Here is a 6,744-nt window from a genome sequence, read left to right as displayed (position 1 = left end):
ATGACCTATGGACCAGTATGTGGTCTATTTTAGAAAATGACCCATGTGCAGCTGAGAAAAGTGTGTATTCAGCTGTGTTTGGGTGGAACACTGTGTATATGTCCACCAAGTCCATTTGTTTCAAGCTCTGGTTCAATTCTGTTATTTCTTTGTTTGTTTAGGCTCTCTTTAAAGTTAAAATATGTAGCCAAATCACTGTTACTAATGTATATTGATTATTGTAAAATCATAAATAATGACAGGGTTCAAAATCTCAGGAGTGTGTGCTCTCTTGACCACTACTTCATTTATTTATTTTCACTTTAAAAAATCTGGTTGTGCAGATTGGCGTGCATAACGTTGGAGGATCTGTACGTGCACACTGTAATCGTTTTCATTCCCCTGGCGCCCATGCCCCAGTTGCGTATTAGATTTTAGGTGACATTCGTTGTTCTCAATACTTGGTGTTGTGAGGAAGCCTTATGCCTACCAAGTACGACTATGATGTGAGAGTGCACCTGCTTTTTTGTCTTGCTGTGGATTATACTGTCATAACTCTTTCAACATGTTCATTGTTTTGAAGCATCATGTAAACATTTTGTCATGAAATGTTGAATACTTAGAGTTAGAGTGAAGCAGATTCCAGAGTAACTCATAACTCTAAATATCTATTTTTAATATTGACGTCTCATATTTTTACTATGTTCATAAAAGGATTTTGTACTTTACAAATAAAATAATTTAAAGCTGATAAATATCAGTCTTCCAATGGCTTGAGAACTGAGTTAGATATCTAAACAATGGCCACTTTGTACATAAGCAGCAATGCTCTGGCTATCCACATAGCAATAGTTTAGAAGATATTAGAAACTTTTTGAAAAAAATCAACTTGAAGCTAGAGAAAATGAACTACGTAAATATGATTCTGAAGAAAATAAAACTTTATGAGTCTCAGAATGGAAAAGTAACTATAATTTATCATTCGGGCTCTGCACATTTCCAGGACTAGGACTGGAGTTACAATTACACAGAATAAATGCAAATTAAGGGAATTTTAATGTCCTCTTAAGAAAACTCTATGAAAAATTAAGAATTTCTTGTTTATTAACTGCAACTGCAGTAACATAGAAAGAGTGAACAGTAAATTTTTCACTGCAAAGTCTTGTAGAATATATTGAATATTCAAACTCAAGATGCAGTGAGGAGCAAAACAGAAAGCATAATTCTAAATGACAGGAAAACTAAAACATAGAGTCTTCCTTGACACTGTCTTAGCATTTTAATGGCACTGAAAGTAAGGGACGCAGGTTAAGCAAAGACAAGAAAATCACCATGGAAAGCCACAGCAAGTGAATGAAAAGGTAGAAGTCAGCTCAAACTGAAAGTACAACTTGCAGTGCTACCCTGAAACAATTCTTTCAGATACCATGAATAAATCTTACTGGAGGATATTCATTACATTGATTCATGGTAAAGATGGAAAGTTTTCTAGTATGACTGATAAATGTAACTCTAAATAGCTGTTTACTCATAGTAGGATATCAGCTGTTCTAAATTTTCCCATACTGCAGCAGAACTAATATCACCAGTTAACATTTATGCTTGAAATCAACATCAAGTAACAATATCAATTGTCACTTAAATTGATCTCTGGGTTTTGTTACTTCTGGTTTTCCTGGGAAATATGATTACATTATTTTAACAACTGCTCCATTATACATATTTCTGATATCATTATAAATAGAAAGTGATTTATCTTGCCTTTCAATGAGGCTACACAGTACATAAAGCATAGAATTGTTTCGTTCAGTGATAATATTACCAATTGCTGAACATCATTTTTTTAACTTATGCATTTTTTGTTTTGCTTTATCTAATTTTTTCTACTATGTATACACTTAAATGAAAAGAAGCAAATTTACAGAACTGTATTACATTAAAAAAGCATAGCAGAATGACTCTTCAAGAACACTTACAGTTTTCAAATATACTTTTAATTGCTCCATAGTCTTTAGTTATTTATACTTGAATGATTTTATAGCCAATATCTTAAAAGTAAGAAAGTATTTACTGGCTATGGATTGAAGTGGCTCTTGAGTATCATAAAATAAGGGTTTTGCTTTAGGAATAATTAATCTTCATGCAGTTTGGATACGTTATCAGTTTTAAAGTGCGCCAGAGTGCTGCAACTGTGCCCACACTTTTTGTTGTTGTTCAAGGGCTTCAGATGAGTATCAGTAAGTGGCAAATGGCATTGACGCACTATAATAGCACCTTTGTGTGTTCTGTTGTAGATACTATCTCAACAACAGGGGTAAGCCGTTCATTGCATATATTTTCATTTCATTCTAGTGACTCTACTTACAAAGGAATTAAAGAACCTTTATAAGTTCAAATACCTTCACCTGCAGGTGACACTGTACCTGTGAACTCCTGGATGGAGTCCATGTAGCCTGCATTCATACACCACTAATGGTTTTCATCAAAACAAAGCAAAAGAGACAAAGACTGTATCAAGGCACTAGTTCCCTTCATCTGTTGTAATGAGGTTGTTTTTCAGGAAAAAAAATGCATAATGAATTTTGTGTTGTTTGTTCTGGGTGGGTTTGAAATGCAGTGTCCATGATACCTAATATGTAATTCTATCTAACTTGATCATCAGTTTATGCTATGTGCCTAAAGCACACATGTGTAGAAGGGCTCTTCAAAAACCAATTTGAAACCTACCCTGCAGAGAAACTGGGCCAAATAGTTCAATTGTTCTCAGAATGCCTATTTTAAATGTCAATTTTGCAGTAATAAATCAAGAGAGATATAAAAATGTAGAGATGAAAATTAGCAGCCCCAAAACTATCTGAGATGATGTGTGACTTGTCAGTTTGGTAATAAGAATGTGATACCATTTTAATCCATTTGAGTGGAAAAAATTCACTGATGAAATAAAAATTCCACTTATTTCTTAGAATCACATGCTAAATGACATTTAAATATACAAAATATGCTCAGAAAACCTGCAGGATGGAGAAGTTTGGTATACGCCTTATACCAAACTAAGGCATATAAGACATTTGGGGGCATTAGATAGAGAAGAAAAACTCAGAAAACAAGATGGGTTTTTATTTCAAAAAGTCAGTTGAAGTAGGACATACTTAAGGTTTATAAACATTTATATATGGGATATCTATTAGAGTATTATTAGAGTATGTGTCATTTTTTGTTAATACCACCTGTAAAAAACAGACATGATTTGTGACTCAGTGGAGATTGTCACAGAAAGATGAATAAGCAAATAATTTTCACAATAAATTATTACTTTTAGTACAAGTACTATAACTAAAAATAAAAGGTCAGTTGCCAAAAATATCAACAGACTATGCCATAGACAAAATAATGCTTATGGAAGGGCTATTTAAAATGAATATTCTAGGGAGGCTATTTTCAACACATACATTCAACACACTACAGGAAATCTTAGCCAGAGGAATCAGAAAAAGAAATGAAGAGCTTCAGAATTGGAAATCAATTGCCCCTGTTTACAATAATTTTCATCATACAAAACTAAGTAAGATGGCTGTACTTCAGTGGAGAACTATTTGAAAGGGAAATTAAGAACATAATCCCATTTGCAGTAGCTACAAAAATACCTAAAAAGTAACCATTTTTACAGAGGAAATTCTAAAGCCTTGATGACAGAATTTAAGAACAGCAGTCTAACTCTTGAAATGTAGCAACTTTCCAACTTAAAAAAAAGAGGGGAGGATACACATACAAGCAGAAAATAGAAAGATCTTCTATGTCCATGAGTTGAAAGAAATAATATTGTAAAACATTTATTCTACACAAAAAATAGATTCCCTCAAAAATACAATCTTTATCAAACTACCAATGAAACTGTTTATATGTTAGAAATCATGATATACTATGAAGAAAAAGACCTTAGCGAACATAGTATTAACTTGAAAACAGACATATGAACAATGGAAATAAAGGAGATATCCTTTGAGTAAATTTGCACATTTTCAACCCCAAAGTGCTGTAAACATGAATTGGGAAAAAGACAATCTAAAAAATTGGTTTTGAGAATATTGGAACTCAACATGCAAAAGTATGAAATGAGAATCCTGTCCTTATCCAGTAATAAAATTGACTCAAATGTATTGCATAATTAATATGACACTAGAGATTATGAAGCTATTAGAAAAACACAATCAAGTCCTAAGGACAAAACCTGTGTGTCTCTAGATACTGGTGCCAATAATTTCTTTTTAGATAAGAAACAAAAAATCAGAGAAAGCAAAAGCGAGCTGGGGTTATACCAAGCTAAAAAGCTTCTGCAAAACAAAGTCCTGGTAGAAAATATTTGCTAGCTAGTCCTCTAATAAGAAGTTGATAATCAGAATACATAAGGAGCTCAAGCAAATGGCACAGGATTTGATTTGCCATCACTTAGCATTGCTACCACTCAAACAGCCAGAGGTAACAAATCTTGTGACGAGGAGGTGCAAATAGATCCTCTGAACAGTGCTGGTGAGAATATGATTGTGTGCAGCCATTATGGGAAGCTACATGCAAGCTCCTTAAGACATGAACAATAGAATTATTATATAATTCAGAAGCCCCAGTGTTGAGTCTATATTGAAACAAAAAGAAACCAATGTGTTGAAAAATATCCCCCACCCATGTTCACTACAAATCTATTCACAACAGCCAATACATGAAAACAGTGTGTGTGTTCACCAGCTGATGGTGGCATCAGGAGTATGATTTTCAAATGCCCTATTTGGAAACGGATAGCAAAGGATACAACCCTGTCTGACATTTGCACCCACAAAAGTGGAATTGTGCTTGTTTTATCAAGCAAAATGTGCCTGGTATAAAAAGACACTGCATAATCTCATATGTGCGATTTAAAAAGTTATTTTACAGTTTAGAAAAAATATAAATAGTAAACTCTTAGAAATTTGGACTGAAACAGTGGCTATCAAAAGGTGGGGTGGAGAAGGGATAGGGTGAAATTTGGTCAGTAGGTAGTAATTTAGTCATATTGGACAATGACATTCTGGTCTAGTAAGTTAGTCATATAGGTTCGTGGATCTTCTTTTTTATGTATTTAGTACAGGGTCTGCCAGGTCTCACTACACAGATCAGACTCATAGTGATCCTTCTGCTTTCAGCCTCCCAAGTGCTGGGATTACAGGCATGTACCACCACACCCAGTCAAAGTTAGTCATATCATTCAATGACATTACTAAACAGTAGGGTGAATATAGAAAATGATAATGTGCTGTATATTTCAGAAATATAAAAGAAATATTTTTAATCTTATAAACAAAAAGGAATGATAAATTTTTGAATACTGATAGATATAGAAATCTTTTCAAATTTACAGTCATGGCCATTAAAAGATGTGGCGTATGGATTACCTCACTACCTGGTAGATGTTATGATAAGGGCAGGAAAGTAGCTGGAGGAAGAGATTAGAATGTGAAGCAGATGCCAGAAAGAAATCACTTGTCAGCCTCAGGATGTTATAACAAATTGTACCCTCACAAGGACTCACTTTAAGATATCAACATCTTCTCCCCAGAACAAGGCCCTCCATGACACAAGGGTCCTCTGCTCAGCTTCACCTCTTAGAAATGCCATAACACTTAGACCATGCCAACTGAGACTGGATGTTTCAATGCATAAATCCGTGCAGCACAAACCGACCCCAAACAACACCAATGGACAGCACCACCTGGCTGTCTATAGTTACTGGTGGCTCAGAATTGGTGCATCTATAATTTTTTTCTATTTATGTATCTATTTGTTACCATGACCTGAACTTGGGACCTTGTGCCAGCCATGCAGGCACTGAGCTACTTCACTGACCCTATAATTTTTCATCTATAGATCCTCAGTTTATTTATATGTGGGACATGCACACACAGAGAAACGTGCGGCACTTCATGGATGTAGTCTTTCAGATGAAATCCTACTAGCCATTCTACACTGCTACATCTTTATTCAACAACATTCCTCATGTAAAATTATGCACACACGTATATAAAACAACAGCAGCAGCAACAACAAACAGAAAATATCTACTGACATAACTAACCAATCCTTTTTTTTTCATTTTGGTTCTTATTACTTATAAAATGATTACAATAAATTTAATTGGCCTCCTGTGTGACTTTCTCTTTCTAATGCCCCTCTTATCCTTAATCAGTCATTCTCATATCAGTGTGATCTTTGCAAATGTGCATCTAATAGGTGGCTATTTTTAACTCTTTGAATGAAAATCTCAATGTATAATAATTTAGTTTTGAAATAACTGATTAAATATGAATGTTATCCACTTTCATTTGAGAATACATTGTTTATATAATAAATGTGTATATACATAATTATATATTTATTTTAATTTTGATATATTATTATGCCTTACTCTATACAGTATAGATGGTATTTTACTATATTAGCCAATGTTAGTGGTTTAAACATGTCTAAATAATTAGTTTTTTACTTCATGCTTCTCAAATGTCAACTATCTATACTGCAGAAGCTCAGATTCACAATGCAAGAAGTAAAAATGTGAGCATTGTGCTCTGTCATTAAGAAATAAACTGAAGATATTTAAAGGGTCAGATTCTCTTAAATCTCTCTTGGGGAGATATTTATAGAAAAAAATTGGCTTCCATAATCCAATAATTTTTCAATAAATATTTAATACAATGACTGAAAATTTCAGAAATATGTGATAAGTTATAGTTTAGTCCC

Source organism: Octodon degus, unplaced genomic scaffold, assembly GCF_000260255.1.
Source record: "Octodon degus isolate 3935 unplaced genomic scaffold, OctDeg1.0 scaffold00327, whole genome shotgun sequence".
Classification (NCBI taxonomy): domain Eukaryota; kingdom Metazoa; phylum Chordata; class Mammalia; order Rodentia; family Octodontidae; genus Octodon; species Octodon degus.
The sequence above is the reverse complement of the archived record's forward strand: the minus strand, read 5'-3'. Positions refer to the sequence as shown.